Source organism: Spinacia oleracea, chromosome 1 (assembly GCF_020520425.1).
Source record: "Spinacia oleracea cultivar Varoflay chromosome 1, BTI_SOV_V1, whole genome shotgun sequence".
NCBI lineage: Eukaryota > Viridiplantae > Streptophyta > Magnoliopsida > Caryophyllales > Amaranthaceae > Spinacia > Spinacia oleracea.
Genome location: NC_079487.1, coordinates 27,463,616 through 27,483,657, shown reverse-complemented (window position 1 = coordinate 27,483,657; position 20,042 = coordinate 27,463,616). Strand labels below are relative to the sequence as shown.

At 38.1% G+C, this 20,042-nt stretch overlaps 1 long non-coding RNA gene across 1 annotated transcript; it reads right to left on the bottom strand.

Moving 5' to 3' along the window:
* Positions 1–8,121: 8,121 nt before the first annotated feature.
* On the bottom strand, positions 8,122–9,727 carry LOC130465782 (uncharacterized). Its single transcript, XR_008925796.1, has 3 exons — positions 8,722–9,727; positions 8,535–8,636; positions 8,122–8,407 (listed from the first exon to the last, which is right to left on the bottom strand). It is a non-coding gene; the product is annotated as an uncharacterized lncRNA (long non-coding RNA).
* Positions 9,728–20,042: the final 10,315 nt, after the last annotated feature.

Here is a 20,042-nt window from a genome sequence, read left to right as displayed (position 1 = left end):
CTTTGAATATTCTGTTCTCCTTGAAGCACTTGTAAAGTCTTCTAAGAGATGTCTATTCTTTAAAGCCACTTCTAAAGTCCTTAAAGAATAAGTTCGGATTTTCTGAAGCACTTCGAAAAGCCTCCGGAATGTCCGTTTATGTTTGTTGTTCGCCTCGAAAACTTTCGAGGTCTATTTTCTCCCACTTGTCATTTTGGAAACGAATCTCCAAAAGGACATTATTTCGAGCAAACAAACATTATGTTCTCAAAAAATCGTGGTAGAAACAATACCCTTGTGTCTCATTTAAATAAATCACAATGAAACATATATCTATACTTGGGCCTTAGTTTGTCGAATGACAAACACTAAGCTCCCACTGAGTTTTGCAACTCTCTAGATATATTTTATGAAAAGTTATTCTGAAATTACTTTTCAATAGCTTTGACGAATTTGGTTTAGTTTGGTGGTAGTTGAGCATTTTGTTTTAGAAATTATAGGAAAAGTCTTTATGATTCATCATTAATCGAATCAAGTACTAATTGACTTCGATTATTCCAACTAAGATATGCCATATCTTATGGACCTAGATTGTGAAATTACACCACACAATCATTGATGATCATATTTGGTCTCAAGTAATCATCAACATGATCTAACCTAGATCTTTATGAATTCTTGCCAAGTGGATTTATACTTCTGAATCTTTGAACTAGCCAAACAGATTCAAACTTATATCACTTTGAGTAAATAAACCTATATTCATTTAAATCCATGTGAAATAATAAAGTCATAAAATCTTTCTTTAGCTTTGAACTCTATTGTCTAGGCGTTCTAACAATAGTTCATATCTTTTGTTACTTTCAACAAGTAAGACTAGTTGTCTTAAAATGATCTAGAAATCAATCAACTTTCAAAAGTCCATCAAAATAGAGCTTATGAATGTTAACTTGTTGATATGGTCTAAGCAACAATGCCAAAGATTAGTGGAACTCAAATCAAGGGGTTGATTTGAACCTAGTAAAGTTCTTTAAAGAGTTGTTTGTTTTAATCAAGCATATTGACTCATTCCGTAAATGACCATTTCATTCAAATAAACAAACAAAAAGCATTGTTTTTGTTCTTCTGAATGTGAGTCTTTCTGTGTTTGAAGCAGAAATTTAGGTATGCTGATTATGGAACAAAATAGCCATTTAGTTCCAGCCTTTGAAAGGACTTAAAACAAACTAGATGACCCTACAACTAATGTAGCATTGCCATGCTTCATTTCCCACTTGTAGGTCATTAGTGTATCCTAGCTTCCATTGTTTGAGTTATTACCGAAGTAAGAACCTCAAGCGGTATATGATACCAAGGAAGTTTGATTGCTAGGTCACTTCTCTTTAAACATAAATTTATAGGTAGAAACGAAATCGTAAATTCCTTTCATTTGTTCCTCGTTTTCCTATTTCTTGTACCCTTTCTTATAGTCTTAAGAATTGAATTCTTTAGTGTTGACTTTTATACTTTGTTAGACATGTCCAATGTCACCAACAAGGTTCTTTACCATTTTAATTTATGTTGAATATTTTGTTTCAACTAGATGATCTTACCAGAAGCTTCTAAAGTTCTCTAAGCATCGATCTATTCGAATGTCTAGGGACTAGACTCATTCGAGAATTAAATGGACAAAGATATTAGGTTGTTAACCATTGGTAAAGCTGAGCGTATTAAACTCAATGCTTTATGATCTCAAAACTACATTGTATTTTGAATTCACAAGCACCAATCGGTTTGCCATTCGACTTTGATACTCGAAAACAACCATAAAAGTCGCTATAAGAAACGTATATTTTAAATTGCTCATTTTCTCTCATTTCCGTGAATCGTTCTTGGATTCACTACCAATCGAGGAAATTTACTGTTACCTTTCTAAAAGGATTTATTGCAGTGCAAGATATTTAATTATAAACAATAATTAAAACATTCATTGAAGCATGCAAAGTCTAAACATTTATCATGAATAATAACTTGAAAATTAAAGCAATCATGCAATTTCAACAAGTTATTAGCATTTTATTCGAATTTATTGTTCCGGCAGGTGTGAATAAAATGATTCCAAGACCCTAAAACCATTGAAGAATTAAGCACAGTTTGTCGACTCAATTCTAAAACATTTTAGGTAAGCAAAAGCCTTTTGCTAATAGTCTAGAAACTACTCTTGGTTGATAGGTACGTCTAAGAACTTATTAGGTAAACCTATCGATTTTGCCACGACATAAAAGGACTCCTTACTTATATCGTTGAGTTTCACCAAAACTAACATGTACTCACAATTATTTGTGTACCTTGCCCCTTTAGGACCAATAAGTAACACCTCGCTGAGCGAAAACTATTACTAGATTGATGTAAAGGATATCCAAGCAAGTGTATATTTTGGCATGGCACCTTTTAACTCAATTTTTAAGTTTGGAACTTAAGGCTCTTACTATGTTGGTTAGATTTTAAGTGAACTAAAATCCTTAATCATGCAACATAATCAAGCTTTTGATCTCATGCATTTTAAGACATATTTAAAAGCAATAAATAACTTAAAACATGCATAAGATAAATGTGATCTAGTATGGCCCGACTTCATCTTGAAGCTTTGACTTCAAAGTCCGTCTTGAAAATCTCCGTGGGAGGCACCATTTTCTTCAAATAGGATAAGCTATAACTAATTACAACTTTTTGATGGTACGCAGACCATATTTGAATTGAAAAACAACTTTGGTACTTTAGACCAATTACATTCAAATTAATGGTACGCAGACCATATTTTCTATCCTATTTGGCCCATACTAGTCACTTCATAACCTGCAAAACAGTACATATACAATATATACCATTCACCCATTCATTATCATGAATGGCCCACATAGCTGGTTAGTAAAACACATTATGCATCACGTAAACATTTGCAGCAATTAATCAAGGGCACCAATAATCTACCAATTATTCAGTCCTTATTAATTCTAATCAAGTTGTTTTAACCTTAAGGATTTGTAGACCTAATCAAGAGTTTTATGACTAAAAGGGCTCCCACTTAAACCAATAAATTCATATGCTTTACTAATTTTAAACATAAAAATGTATTTCAAGTCTAACCGGAAACATACAAATTTAATTAAAATTTAAAGCTCATATAAATTTATAATTGAATCCAAAAAGTTTAATTTAATTTCAGTCGTATTTAAATTAATTCATGATTTTAATTTTAGTAAAATAATTAGAATAAATAAAATTTATTATAATTACAATATTCAAAATAAAAATCCAAGAAAATAATTTAAATTATTAATTTTAAAATTAATTAAAATTACGTAAACTGAAAATTTTCAAATTAAACATTCAAAACGATCTAATCGCAACGCAAACACCCTACGCATTGCACGCCCATGGGCCGTACGCACACAGCCATCGCTGGCCATGTGCGCGCAGCCCATGCGCTCGTCGCATAGCTGCTGCATCTTCCATCGCAAGCCATCGCACGCTACGGTGCTTGCTGCGCGCGCGCCAGCGCTCGACACACGCGAGCCATCGCTCGCTGTGCGCGCTCGCCAGCGCTCGCTGTGCGCGCGAGCCATTGCTCGCTGTGCGCGCGAGCCATCGCTGGCTGTGCGCGCGAGCAATTGCGCGCGATCAATCGCTGGGCGCAGCGCCCGTGGCACGCGAGCTTGCGCTCGCTGCGCGCGAGGCTGCGCGCGCTTGCGCGAGGCAGTGCGCGTCGTGGCGCAGCTCGCTTGCTGCCCACACGCGACTGCCTTGGCTTGCCTTTCGCCCATGCCCATTTGTTCATAGCTCGTGGCCCACGACACAAGGCAGGGCTGCTGCCTTGTGCTCGTGCACCATGCCCTTGCTCATTGCATTCGTGCCGCACGGGCGACGAGCTCCGTTGCTCGTCGTCGCATGCCCGCACTATACAACACCCCTTAAGGGTAACACGTAGCGTCCATTGCTTTGTGCGTGCAAGTAATATGAACGAATCGCATAAAATTTTTAAAAAATTTATATTTAAAATTAATGACAAATTAATAAATAATATTAATTTCATAATTTTAGGGCGAAAAATGGAAAATTTATTATTCAATTGATTTCCGATTATCATGGATTCAAGCCTAGGTCATAAAAATTTAAAATTTATCATAAATTTACAATTTTTATGGTGGTTTTTAATCATAGGTTTCTAATTAAATTATAATTAATTATGAAAATCAAATTAATTCTAAATTATTCTAATTTTCAACAAATTAATCATAATTACAAATTAGATTGCATAATTAACAAGGCTAGGCATTCAAACTTGTTAAACATATACAGTAGGTCAATCAAAAATTCAAGATTTATCAACAAGAATCGCAAATATTTAGTTTAACATCTTAAATTTACGAAATTTTGCATTCGAAAAACTAAAACCTTCGAAAAGTCATAGTTAGGCTTCCAATTTGAGAATTCTGGGTTCGGCAGAAAAATACTATTTTTTTGTCAAAATTTTAGAATGCCTTTTACATGCGGAATTGACACAAAAATCACTTGATTTGGATGAGTAACGAAGAAACTGCCGAAAAACTGCGTACGTATAATTAAATAAACGCAATTTGCAATTAATTAACAATTACGAAAATTAATCACCCCTTTTAATTCTTGCAAATTTGTAATATTTAACCATGTTCATGCAATTTAGATTATGAAAATAATAAGGGGCTCGTGATACCACTGTTAGGTTATGATACATATGACAATACATAAATCATGCGGAAACAACCATTAAGCCAGGAATACATATTATTTACACATAATCATATAGCATAATTTAGATGCATACTCTTTGTTGCGTGCCTTCCCTAGCTGCGCCCGAACCGAACAAGAACAAGTCTTTAGGACTCCAAGTGTCGTCCCTCCGTAGATAGTCCACAGCACGTCCGGATCCGCCTTAAGATTGACCAACTAGAATCGCCCTTAAGGTACAAGAATTTTCGGCACTTTTGAGCAAGATGTGTGACTGAATTTTTCTCTCAAAAACTCACTTTGAATACTTGAAAACTCGTTATAAATTGTGAACCCATGCCACATATTTATAGGGGTATGGAAAGAGAATTGGAATCCTATTAGGATACGAATTAATTAAATTAGAATTATAATAAAACTCTTATTTAATTAATTTATCAAATAGAATTAGGAATTTAATCATTAACCGAACTCTGCACGTTTTAGGTTTCGTATGCGAACACAAACACTTACGCGAGCATGACCCGCAAGCGTGCAGGCCATGCCCGCGCACAGCCCACACGGCCGCACGGCCCACGCGAGCTACAAGCCCACGCGAGCTGCAGCAATGCTCGCAGCCCACTGCTTGTAGCTGCGCGCGCTGTGCGCGCTGCCACGGCCTGCTGGGCCTGGCCTTGCGCTGGGCCTGGCGTGGCCTTGGCTGTTCGTGTGGCGCGCTTGGCTTGCTGGGCGATGGCCTGGCTTCGTGCTGGGCCCTCGTCCGGCAGGCCTCGTCCGATGCTTATTCGTACGATACGCTTCCGATTAAATTTCCGATTCCGGAATATATTTCCGATACGAACAATATTTAATATTTTCGATTCCGGAATTAACTTCCGTTTCGAACAAATATTTAATATTTCCGTTTCCGGAATTATTTTCCGATTCCGATAATATTTCCGATTCTGACAATATTTCCGTTTCCGGCAATATTTCCGATTCTGGCAATATTTCCATTTCCGATAATATTTTCCGATACGTACCATGTTTCCGTTTCCGGCAACATCTACGACTTGGATAATATTTATATTTCCGATACGATCCATATTTCCGTTTCCGGCAATATCATCGTTTCCGGAGTATTCATTTCTTGCCTGTGACGATCTCAGCTCCCACTTAAACCAAGATCCGTCGATTCCGAATATCCATAGATGGAGTATCTAATGCCATTAAATACTTGATCCGTTTACGTACTATTTGTGTGACCCTACGGGTTCAGTCAAGAGTAAGCTGTGGATTAATATCATTAATTCCACTTGAACTGAAGCGGCCTCTAGCTAAGCATTCAGCTCACTTGATCTCACTGAATTATTAACTTGTTAATTAATACTGAACCGCATTTATTAGACTTAACATAGAATGCATACTTGGACCAAGGGCATTATTTCCTTCACATGCCTGACTTTAAGTGGGCAGAGAATGTGCCTAAGTGGCTCGCAGCTGAGGATAACCAGGTGGAGTGCCAGGGTGATAGGGATGACGCTGCTAAGGAGCAGCAAGCTCGGAAGATCGCCTCGGAAGGTGACACCACTGCGGCTGCTTCTCCGAATGTATCTCCTCAGGGACCTGTTGGTGAAGTCCCTTAGGAATTCGGGTAGTCGTCTTCTTCGGAGTCGGTTAATTGGTTCCAGTTGAGGGCCTCCGAACTTGTGCTGACTTTCCCCCCTTTTGCCTCGGTGATGCGTCGTACTTTTAATAATTTTTGCTTTCTGTGTACTTCGGTAGGCCGATTTTAATCTGTTGATGGCTGCCGATTTAACTTGTTCATTTTTATTTTCAATTTTTGAGGGTCCTCGGGTATGTGCCGAGTTGACTGATGTGCTTTGTATTTTCCCCCCAAATATTGAATAAAAAATGCTTGTTTGTTAATTGACTGCTTCTCTATCTCTTCTGCTACTTCCGAAGTATCTAGTTCTTTTGTCCTTGATTCCGCAGATTTATTGAGGCGCTTCTTTGTTCATGAGTCAAATCCATAGATTTGTTAAAGGATTCGGTCTGCTCCTGAATCTACTTCGAGCTCTTTTGTAGCGCTGAAGATGTTTAGAGTCTGCTTTTGAGCTCTTCAGATCCGTGGATATGTTGAGAGTCTGCTTTTGAGCTCTTCAGATCCGTTGATCTGATAAGAGTCTGCTTTTGAGCTCTTTTAACGTTTGTAGTCATATAGAGTCTGCTTCTGAGCTCTTCAGATCCCTGGATCTGTTGAGTCTGCTTTTGAGCTCTTTTGATGTTTGTGGACATGTTTAGAGTCTGCTTCTGAGCTCTTCAGATCCGTGGATCTGTTGAGTCTGCTTTTGAGCTCTTTTTAATGTCCAACTCCCGTCCTTCCGACTTCTTGTGGTTCGGAAACCTGGGCAAGAAATCGCAAGTCTGATTTAGTTATGAGTTTCGGGGATCCGTGGATCCGAGCCGAACTCTTCATAACTATTCGAGACTCTTTTGCGAACGGAATGTCTCTGGGTATCGCGAATCCGAGGATTCTGGACGGTACCTTGCGGGTTGTTTTGAGTTAGCTATTTTTTTGGGCTTTTTGACCCCAAGAAATGGCTACTTCGGGTTGATTTTAGATTCGGATTGATCAGATCCGAAGTTGCATGCATGCGAATGAGAACATAGTGATAGAAAAATAAGAAAGACATAGGGATATGTTTAATGAAACACATGGTGCCAGTAGCTTTCCTCTTCTCATTAAACGACTTACTTGGGATACAAAAGGAGGGGTGAGATCATAAAAAATATTTCTTGAGAACATCGGCATTCCAATGGTTCTTCAAGATTGTTCCACCTAACTGTTTAAGCATAAAAGTGCCAGTCCTCTTTTCAGAGTGGATGATGTATGGTCCTTCCCATGTTGCCGAGAGTTTCCCGTGGATCTTTCCCTTCTGAACTGGAGCAGCATTTTTGAGCACTAGATCACCGACCTTTAGAGGTCTGGCATTCACTAGTAGAAAAAACCCTTATTGCAGCGGGCTTTTAGACCCCTGTTGCAGCGTACATCGTATGCTGCAACTGGGGGGCCTGCAACAAGTCTGAACTTGTTGCAGCATACAATGTTCGCTGCTAAAAGGTGTTTTTTGCAGCGTACATATGTATGTACGCTGCAACAAGTGCCAAAAAATTGGCAAAAATTTGGACTTGTTGCAGCGTACATATATATGTACGCTGCAAAAGACTCAAGTTTTTGCAGCGTACATTTATTTGTACGCTGCAACAAGTCTGAATTTTTGCGAAATTTTTTTCCCTTGTTGCAGCGTACAACATATATGTACGCTGCAACAAAGCACTTTTGCGGGAAAATTCTAATTTTGTTTAGGGATACCTAGAGTGCCTTGCACCAAATATAGAAACCTGTCAAAACAATAATAGAATAACGCAACCTGTATAACAAATATAAAAACAACAACTGGAGTTTTGTATATATCCCAAAACCAAAAGTGCACATACCGATACATTTAAATATATTTACGTTCCAATTTCAACGTACGCATACATTTTAACATAAAAGATTGTTCTATAACATCTAAACCAACACGATCAAGCGCCCTCAGGTCAATAATAAATACTTGGTGGTAAAAAACTTCGCCCATTGCTCACGAACCACATCAATTTCCTCACTAGCATAAGGCGCAGTCCTCGGAGTATAGACCTTACAAAAACAAAAATTTGATGGAGCATTAGATCGATTAAATGCAAATGAAATGTCACATTTTAACATTCAAGCAACTAATGACAATGTATTAATAGTCTAGAATACGAATCAATTAGTTACTTACCTCATCTAGTCGGCCTTCATAGTCATGTTGTAACGTGACTATCTCTAACATGAACTTCATAACGTAATAGCCACACTCAGTTCCGCCGATTTGTTGAGCACACTGATTAAGAAACATAATACTTTATCTTGCAAGGCCAATAGTTAATAAAAACAAAGCAAAAAGCTAATTAAGAAACATGTTATACCTCTATATGAATGGGTTTACACGACTTAAAACTCGTTTTATTCGGACAATGCCCACCATTGCACTTGTACACTTGGTATGCCCTAGAATATTAACCATGCATATTTAGTATAGTATAAAAGGATACTGAGATGAAAGAGATTTAGGAGTTGATGAAATTCCTACGACAAAAAGACTGAGATAACTGATTTTAACCAAGTCGACAATTTATAAATATTAAGCATGTACATTTAGTTGAATATGAAAAGGATACTGAGATGAAAGAGATTTAGGAGCTCCTAGTCGTGCTTTGTCAGGGACAGACGCAACAAGCTGTGCCACTCTAGACACTGTCAGCTTGACTAAAGAATTAGAGCTGTCTTTAGATTCATGGTAAGCACCAAGTTCCCTAGCCAGCTGAAGAACGCCTTCATTTTCTAACAAGCAGAGTTCAACTAATCTGTCAATAATTGGAGAGAAACAAAATGCTAGTATTAGATAAATTCATGATTGCATCATGTGGACAAATTGCCATCAAACTTTCAGTAAGAACATGACAGAATTATACGCGGGATCATCCTTAGCAAGAACAAATTTGAAAATCAACAAGTGCATCATCAACTTAATGACAACCTTTCAGCATTTGATCTTACTACACTGACATTGTGGCCTAGAGAAGGAATCAAGGCTTGGACAACCTCAAGAACGAGACCCTCTATGAAAAATACATCATAAACAAGCTTCCTTGCAGTCAAAGGGAAGCAAGGTAGCCAATTGGAAGCAACATCTGCAAATAATCAAAAGAAGAAGAATTGTAATTATTATTTGAAAAATTTTAGCTGCAGATAATTGTTTCAACCAACCCAAGCTTCTCGATCTCACTCAAGCAGCTTAATTTGAAAACAATTACAACTGGTAGTCACAAGTGGCAAATCCTTTATTCACACAAATGGAAAACAACCCCAACCAGACTGCAAATCCAGCCTCTCGTATATTCCCATGTCACATTTTACTTCTTTGGTATCAATGGCCACAATCTTTGACATAACCTCTCTCTCACTTATATATTAAACCATCCTTCATAAATACCACTTCACAACTGTATTCATGTGCAAACCATTTGCCTCCTCTTCTGACCTATTCTTTACAAGCTAATAGATTAAGGAAATTGCACTAGTTATTAACTTTTGAAAAGAAAATGTAAGGCATTTGGATTAGCATGGAAAATTGTATGTACCTATGTAAGTTTTAATTTTACAGAACAGTGTAAGCAAGAACCATTAACAAAATGATGGGAGCATAAGCTTTTTTCTTACTGAAAGGCATTCCCCTCATACATCCATTCGCTCAACAAAATGATCTTAGTAGGTTATGAACTTATGATTCCACATTTTACTTCTAGCAAGTAGCAACCGGACTTCATTTTATCATAAAAATGTAACAAAAGAACACTGAACATAGCAACATCACTGAATTAGATTTAAAACAGAAGAAATGAAAGGAAAGTCACCATAGATCAAAAATCTTGATAATGTAGGAAATGAGACTCCTTTATAGAAGACTTCCCACACTTGATTCCTCCTCTCACTCGTATAGGTTGCTTCTGCTTGATTGAGCTGAAATGTCAATTCCAAGGACATTATTATACATCAACGAAAGCTAGAATTCTACAACTATAACCCCGAAAGACACACGAACACCCCCACCCCCTCCTGTGAGTTGGGTTAATAGTCTACAGATGCTACTTTCTTAAAGGCAAGGGTATATCGTCGAGAGAAGGTAAATTAGAAAGAATTGCAACAATTTGTACAATATACACTCATTTACTAGCATTCATCTAGTAAGCATTAAACAACATAGATTCATGAATTCTTGAACAATATATGGGCTTTGTTCTCTTCGCCTAAAATTACAAGTTTCAGTAAAAATTAGTTCGCATTCAGGCTAATAGTTCCAATAAGGGTTTCCTAGGCGACAAAGAAAGAACATTGATAACTTATTATAAGTCAGATAACAATAAAAATAGTTACCTGATCACTGTATTTCTCTGAGATTACTCCTGCAAAATCAATGAGCACACAAATACAAGATTATTAGCAAAACCCCATGTTTTCTTCTTTAATTAAATGCTTAAATCAATTCCCAAAATTAAGCTAACACCCCAGAAATTTAAGAATTAGGATTCCCCCAGAATAATTAAACAGGCAAATTCTTGAGTTTTCCAGATTAATATAGTTCAAAATTACGATTTCTTTCAACATTTTTGAATAATGGGTGCTTCAAAAGTAATGAACTTGAGAAGAAAAATTGCAAAAAAAATGGAGATATTAAATTTAATTAAACGAAAAAATGGAGTTGTTTTTGTACCCCACCTGAAAGAGAGGAAGTGTCGATAGGGAAAATGAGGAGAGCGACGGAATGAAGAGCTAAAATGACATCATCGACATATTTGGCCGTGGAAACGGCGGAGACGGTGGCGGAGACCGTTTCCAAGAGTTGGGTTTGTTCTTCACTCTTCTTTAACTTCTCCTCTGTCGCCATTTTTAGTCCTTTGCCAAAAAAATCAAAATCAAAACGAAAATCAAAACGAAAATCAAAAACGAAAATCAAAACGAAAATCAAAACGAAAATCAAAAACGAAAATAAAAAACAATAATCAAAACGAAAATCAAAAACTAAAATTGAACCCTAATCTGAAAACGAAAATAAAAAACGAAAATAAAAATTGAACACACCATACCGAAACCACCGGAACCACGACGCCGAGCAACCACCGGAACCACGACGCGACGGGGAGATGCTGAACCCCCGGCCGACCAAGAATATATCTTTCAGTGACAGGCCGCGCGAGAATTGAACGGGATGGGGGAGGTGAGGCGAGAACACCACACACCGGCGAAGACAGCGACGCAGGGCTGAGCAACGCTTGGGTTCGACGGCGACGCAGGGCTGAGTTCGACGGCGACGCAGGGCTGAGTTCGACGGCTGAGTTCGACGGCTTGCTTGGATATTTGTTTAAGGGAAAAAGCTTGGAGCTAGCAGAGAAGGAACAACGTACGTTTGAGCCCGCTCGTTTGAGCGCGGTTTGTTGCAACCTAGGAAAGTAAAAAATTTTGAAACGCGGACTTGTTGCAGCGGGCAATAACATGTACGCTGCAATAAAGTCGGGTTGTTGCTGCGGGTTTTTATTTTGTACGCTGCAACAAACACATTTGCTGCGAACAACTAAAATGTACGCTGCGATAACCCTTTAAAGGGTTTGACCCGCGTTGACCGACTGGTTGTTGAAGCGTATTTATACATGTACGCTGCAACAAGGGGGCTGCAACAGGGGTTTTTTCTACTAGTGATTGACTCTTCGGTTGTAGTGCTTGCTGACTCTTTGCTGATAGGCTGCGTTGAGAGTTCTGGCTTCGTCCCGAGCCTCATCTAGTAGATCCAAGGATTCGGACAGAAGTTGATTGTTGCTTTGCCCATGGATTCCATCATACTTGTTGTATGCTTGGACCCTTAGGGTTTCTGTTCCGATCTCTACAGGGATGACAACTTCGGAACCGTAAACCAAGTGGAAGGGTGTTTGTCCTGTGGCCTCTTTCTCGGTGGTCCGAAGGGACCAGAGTGTCCCAGGGAGCTCCTCTAGCCATTTGCTTTTTTCGTTCTCAACTCTCTTCTTGAGTGCATTGAGGATGATTTTGTTTGCGGCTTCGGCTTGGCCATTGCTCTGAGGATGGCACACTGCTGAGTAGGCTAGGCGGATGCCGAACTGTTCACACCATCTTTGCAGTGGCGTGTTCTCGAATTGCTTCCCATGGTCAAAGACCATTAGCCTCGGTATCCCGAACCTTGTGATGATATTTTGCCAAATGAACTTGCGGACCTGTTGCTCCGTGATGGATGAGACTGCCTCGGCCTCAATCCACTTACTGAAGTAGTCGACCCCTACAATCAGCCACTTTTTCTGATTCACAGCCGAAGGGAATGGACCGATGATATCCAAACCCCATTGTGCAAATGGTAAGGGGTAGAGTGTTGCTTGCAGGGTTTGGGCTGGCTGGTGGATTGCAGGTGCGAACTTTTGGCATTTCTCACATTTCCTTGTCAGCGCCTTTGCTTCGGAGACCATGGTGGGCCACCAGAATCCGGCCCTTAGTGCCTTGTGTGCCAGTGCCCTGCCTTTGATGTGATTTCCACATATGCCGAGGTGGATTTCCATTAGGATATAATCGGCATCGGTTGGGCCTACACACTTCAGCAGTGGGGCTGAGAATGACTTCCTCATGAGCTCTCCGTTGGCATCAATGATGAACCACTGGTTGAACCTTTTCAGCTTCCTTTGTAATACCCCGAATTTTTAAAACTCGGTTAATTAGGCTTAATTATTTTTATTTAGCTTAAAATCGTTTTAAATCCTAATTTCGAACTTTATTTTTAATTACGAAGTTTTATTTCCCGCGAAATGTTAATATCATTACACGATTTTAATTTCAAATTTAGGAACTCAACGACTCTTGTTAAATCTTAATTATTTCGGATTTTTAATAATTTCGAAACGTTTTTATTTTATTCGAAAACTAAATTTTATTTTTCGTAACAAAAGATTATTTGGAAGCTTGATTTTAATTAAACATTATTATTAATTTCCTAAAATAGCATCAAATTTTCAGAAAATCTTGCCTAACTAAGTGAAATGACCAAAATGCCCCTAAGGAACAAATTGGCATATTTCCTTCTCTTTCCTTGCTATTCACGTTCAAACAACAGCATACAAACAAGAACAAGAATGAAGGAATTCCTTCATTCCTCTCCACCCACAATTCAGTCCAAATGCATGCCTTGCTTCCCAAGAATTTCAGCTTATTGATCACTCAACTTCACACTATAAACAAGCCACAATTGTCACTATTTTTCCAACAAAATCAGTTAACCAAAAACTGAAAATCATTCTCTTGCTCCCTCTGATTCGAGCCACCACAACAAACACCATCAACAACCGCAACTGCCACCACCTCAACCACCAACTACCACCACTATCACCTTCGTCCCACACCACTCAACCACCTCTGTCCCCGCCCAGAACTCATCGGAAACCACCCCTCAAACCTCCCCTGCCCCTCGTCTCTTTCTCCCCTGCCGCACCACCGTACCGCAGCCACCACCACTTCCAGCCACCGTTCACCATCACCACCCTGCACCCTGATCTCCGTCGCCCAAAAACCCCCGGTGCTCCGCCCTTATCGCCGCCCAGAACCGCCCAAGAAAACCCCCCCAAACTCCCCTGTTTCCTTCTCCCTTGCTCGCACTCCTCCCTCCTTTCTTCGCATATATCACCGCCGCACCCCGTCACCTTCCACCGTCGCCTTCCGGCGCGGTTTTGCTCGGCTGCGCCGTCCTGGCTGGGCCGTTGTTCCCTTTCCTCCTCCCTTTCCTCTGTTTCGATCCCCCTCCCCTGCTTCCCCTTCTTTGTGCTCAGTTTCACGAGGAACAAGTTCCAGTATTGGAACTTTGTTCCTTTATTTTTCAACCAAGCCCATTAATCTCCTTTGGCCCAATATCCAAAGTAAGCTCTACTCTCCTATTTAAACACCCATGTTACTATTTCATGAAAATCAATTGTTATTTGTTTTAATAGAAATTTAAATGATAAATTCAGATTTACATTTTGACTGAAATTTTGATGTAAATAATATTTTCGTTAAATTATGAAATTTAAATAATGTAAATCGATTTATGAAATATATATATATTTTGATTAAAATGTCGATTCATAATATTTTCATTAAGTTATGAAATTATATTTTTCTTAAAATACGTTATTTATAAATTCATTATTTATAAACTTAATATTTATAAAATATCGATTTTAGATTATTTGTCGATTTAATACTAATTCAATAATTCGATATTTTGAAAGAAATTGGACTGGGGGCTCAGGAAGGACGATCCATCAGACAGGAAGTATAAAAACTACGGTTGAGGTAACGGTTATTGCTAGTACCCGCAATCCCTTCGAAATGTATTTATGAATGATGTTATGAATGATTGATGTTTTATAATGATGTTTTATGATTTGCGGGATTACAAGCATGATTTGATTGAATTATTTTATGGTAATGCAGCTTTATGCAAATTATTGATTTAACGAATTATTATTCCTGAAAGAATGATTTTATGAAATAACGAAATTTAATGGTTTTGTTGAACCACCCTGAATGAATGAGATTTTCCTGATTAATGTTCTATTAAAAGAAATGTAAACATGATAAATAAAAGTGTAAGAACTGGTCAAGTTCCCCTGATATGGAGCCCATGCTCCCCCTGATAAGAAGCACTGGCTTCCCCTGATATGGAGCCCAGGCTCCCCCTGATAAGAAGCACTGGCTTCCCCTGATATGGAACCAAGGTTCCCCCTGATAAGAAGCACTGGCTTCCCCTGATATGGAACCAAGGTTCCCCCTGAAATGAAGCACTGGCTTCCCCTGTTATGGAGCATTGACTCCCCCTGTTATGAAGCACTGGCTTCCCCTGTTCGTAGGAGACGTCCTACCATGTTTTCCTGTAAAGTCATGACGACCAGAATGAATACTGTTAAAAGGAAAAAGGTTAATGAAATTAATGTTCCTGAAATAATGTTCCTGAAATAATATTCCTGAAATAATGTTTTTGAAATGATGCTTCTGAAATATTGATTTATTAAATGTTTTACTATATTCTATTCTCCCTGTTTATTAAATAAAATGAATTGAAATGATGTTACGATGCTAGGGTAACTTGTTACTGAGTCTTCGGCTCACCGTTTTGTTTTCCGTCTTAGGTACTGCTGGGGACCACGGAAACGAGTAGTGGCGAGGATTTCACTATTACCAAGTTCACCTAAGTTAATGTTAAGTTGTAACAGGTTTCAGTAAAGATTCGAGATTAAGTTATGTACTTTGATTAAGGAATTGAGAAAGATGATTATGTGAATTTTGGAGTTTAATAGCTTATGATTGATAGTTGCCTTGTAATTCCCAAGAGGGAGTTACGGCGGGTAATGTCCCGACCGAATTAGGTTAATTCCGCTGCTAATTATGATTAAATAATTGAATTAGAGGTCGGGGCGTTACAGTTTGGTATTCAGAGCCAAGGTTCTGGACCATAAGTGCTAAACCTTACGGGTTTTGCGCATAGTAGAATTCAATAGGCTTTAAGCAAAGAGTTTTAAAGAATAAAAGAATATGTTAAAATCATGTTAAGTTAAAATGAAATGAGTGTGAGTGTAGGAACGGGCTGAAAAGGGATTATTTTTCTATTATGTATGTTTTCCTGATTGAGCACGTTATGCAGAATGTCGACTATCGAGGTGACTAACGATATTAACGATGGAGCTCACAACGAGCACAACGTCCATGTCAACGATGACACTATCTACGAGGATGTTGCCCATGATGATCCCTATGACGATCAACCTATCGAAGATCACAAAGAAAGGATGGAACGATTAGAAACCGTTAGCACGATGTTAGCTGAATTAATCAAAGATACTCAGAAACAGAAATCGACGAATGCGAACGAAAATGCGTCAATGTTCAAGAAGTTTTCATCCCTGAACCCACCATCTTATGATGGCAAGCCCGACCCTGTAGAATTTGAGGATTGGATTAATCGCATAGATCAGTTGTTTGAAACCTTGCAATGTCCTAAGGAATGGAGAGTCGATTTCGCTGTGTTTTACTTAACGGGTCAAGCAAGTTTATGGTGGAAAGTTAATAAGGAAAGGAAGAATGAGCCTAGATTTAGTTGGACCGAACTGCAAAAGTTATTAAGAGACAAGTTTTATCCACCATCCCTGAGGAAACAAAAGGAAGACGAGTTTTTGCACTTGCAACAAGGAACAATGAGTGTTATGGAATATGCAAACAAGTTCATGGAATTGTCAAGATTTGCACCAGAGCTGGTATCGACAGAGCAATCCAGGATGAACCGTTTTGAGCGAGGTCTTCATTTGAAATACCAAGATAGGTTGGCAACTCAAAGGTTTACTTCCTATCAAGATATGGTTGATATTGCAATTAATGTTGAACGGGTTGTACTACTTCGAGAAGCGCAAAATGTTGGTGATAAGAGGAAGAATGATAATCAAAACCATGGAGGAGCTAAAAGGCCAAACCAAGGAAACCATAATTATAGAAGAGACCAAGGTCATAATGATAGAGCAGCTCGTAGTGTATGGTGTGCTAAGTGTGGAAAGAGAAACCATACTGAGAGTGAATGTCGTGCAGGAACGAAGACGTGTTATCGATGTGGAGGAAAAGATCATTTTGTCAGGGACTGCCCTAAACCACCTCCCACAGATACTGGAAGAGCAACCTCGACCAATCATGAACGAAATAACAATAATGCTAGGGTTAATCATGATCCACCACGACCACCAATATCTGGAAAAGCTTACATGATGAGAGCTGACAAGGAAGAAGAAGATGACGTCAACGCTGATACCATTTCAATTTAGTTCTTATGTACGTTTGAACCTAAGTTTCTTGTTTTAGATTTGAATCATGTCATAGATATTTTGTCAAGGACATGTTATGAAATGTTTAAGGATCATTAATGTCCTCAAGGAAGTTTATGAAAGAATTAATAAAAGCATGATTTTGTGGATATGAATTGTTTTAAGGAACTTTTATGTTTATGAATTATTTAAGGTTGATTGTTAGAGTACCGAAAGAGCATGAGTTTGTATTTAAGGTTGAATGATAGAGTAAACAGGAGTATGAGTTTATATTTCATAAATGGAAAATCATCACTTAACTCAAGGTTATTAAAAGTTCAAAGCATTTAAGTTATGACTTATGGGTTATTTCCCCGCACCCTTCATAATGATTGTTTGTGGTCGTAAGTACCTAAGTGTATTTTCATATATGTTAAGGAAGCCAAGCTAGAATATTAAAAAGTTATGCAAAAATATTATGTGATCGAGACCAAACATGATTTATGGTGAAAATATGAAATTGAGGTTACACGTGGAGTTCTGAGGATCTTACCAAAGGAAGTAATCAGGAATTAGTCAGTCAGTAAGGTTGATGGTGTTTTCAGTATACCTTTCCACATCATTTATAGGGATTGTTTTTGAAGGAATGCTTGATTATCTCCATAAAGAAAGCTAAGCGAGAGAATTAAGGTTTTGCAAAATGTTAGGTGGAAAACATGATTTATGGTGATTGAAAAGATGAAACTAAGTTTGCATAAAGTTTTGGGGATCTTACCAATGTAAGTTATCGAGAATTAGTCTGCCTATGAGGTTGATGATATTAATGAATGTTATGAAGTTCGAAAAGAATTATGAATGATTGAGGAATACGATGGAGTTGAGAATAGAAATCGACAAAATGACATGTCTGTAAAACCAGGTAGTCTAAACTAAGTTTCTGGAAGCTAGATTGTTTATGATAAAGGCATGCTTGATGGCTTAGCATTATCCGCCAAATCCGAGGTTTGTAGACTTAAAATACTAAGGATATAGCGAAGTCGTATATTTACGATGTATTTCCCGTCACGTGAATGGACTCGAATCCCTGGAACGAACGTAGTCAACAAAGTTGTGTGACGTAGAAGAAAAGATCGGAAATCGAAATCGAAACGAATCGAATAACGGAAGTCAATTCAACGACAAGATTCCAGCAACAAGAGACCAATAGAGAATGAAAGCGAAATATCTCTAATTATTCTTCCACGAACAATATGATGTACGAATGACTATGTTTCCTATGAATGATTATGTTATGGTCAACCATGCTCGTGTGTAAGATCAAATGATTATGAATGTTATGCTTAACTTGAATTTTCATATGAATCATGTCTCTATGATATGGATTATGTTTATGCTGACATGATTGTATTGGTAATCTAATTGTTATTCATGGATGCCGCCTCCGATGGAAGTTCTCCTGAGCTCAGAGTACGAGATTGATATAATAAACAACTTTTACAAATTATTTGAGTATTGCAATTAATAGATGAATATTTATTATGTACACATATATTTTCAGAATTATAAGTTGCATTAAAAGTTAATATTTTTGGTAGGAAATATTTTCAAACAAGATCTCGCAAAGAAAAATAGGAGCCTAGTCTATGCTAACGAGTTTGCCCCTTTTATGTTCTTTGCTCCTCGATCCTATTTTATGAAGTAAAGTGGAGATACGAAAGACGATGGCGGAATGTAATTGACCTTAATGACGATTAAGGATCAATATATAAATTTTGCCCCTTTTGTACTCTTTACTCTTCGATTCTAGGTCTCGAGTTGAAGCGGAGTCCTAAAAGATGATGGCGGAATGAAAGCTAGACATTGTCAGAATTGAAATTGTGAGATCTTGGTTTTAAAATAAAACATCATACTTTAATTCAAGCGTTTTCAATTTTCAACAAACATTTTATAAATCTAATTTTCAAGTTTCGAGGACGAAACTTTTTCTAAGGGGGTAAGAATGTAATACCCCGAATTTTTAAAACTCGGTTAATTAGGCTTAATTATTTTTATTTAGCTTAAAATCGTTTTAAATCCTAATTTCGAACTTTATTTTTAATTACGAAGTTTTATTTCCCGCGAAATGTTAATATCATTACACGATTTTAATTTCAAATTTAGGAACTCAACGACTCTTGTTAAATCTTAATTATTTCGGATTTTTAATAATTTCGAAACGTTTTTATTTTATTCGAAAACTAAATTTTATTTTTCGTAACAAAAGATTATTTGGAAGCTTGATTTTAATTAAACATTATTATTAATTTCCTAAAATAGCATCAAATTTTCAGAAAATCTTGCCTAACTAAGTGAAATGACCAAAATGCCCCTAAGGAACAAATTGGCATATTTCCTTCTCTTTCCTTGCTATTCACGTTCAAACAACAGCATACAAACAAGAACAAGAATGAAGGAATTCCTTCATTCCTCTCCACCAACAATTCAGTCCAAATGCATGCCTTGCTTCCCAAGAATTTCAGCTTATTGATCACTCAACTTCACACTATAAACAAGCCACAATTGTCACCATTTTTCCAACAAAATCAGTTAACCAAAAACTGAAAATCATTCTCTTGCTCCCTCTGATTCGAGCCACCACAACAAACACCATCAACAACCGCAACTGCCACCACCTCAACCACCAACTACCACCACTATCACCTTCGTCCCACACCACTCAACCACCTCTGTCCCCGCCCAGAACTCATCGGAAACCACCCCTCAAACCTCCCCTGCCCCTCGTCTCTTTCTCCCCTGCCGCACCACCGTACTGTTAGGTTATGATACATATGACATTACATAGATCATGCGGAAACAACCATTAACCCAGGAAACAT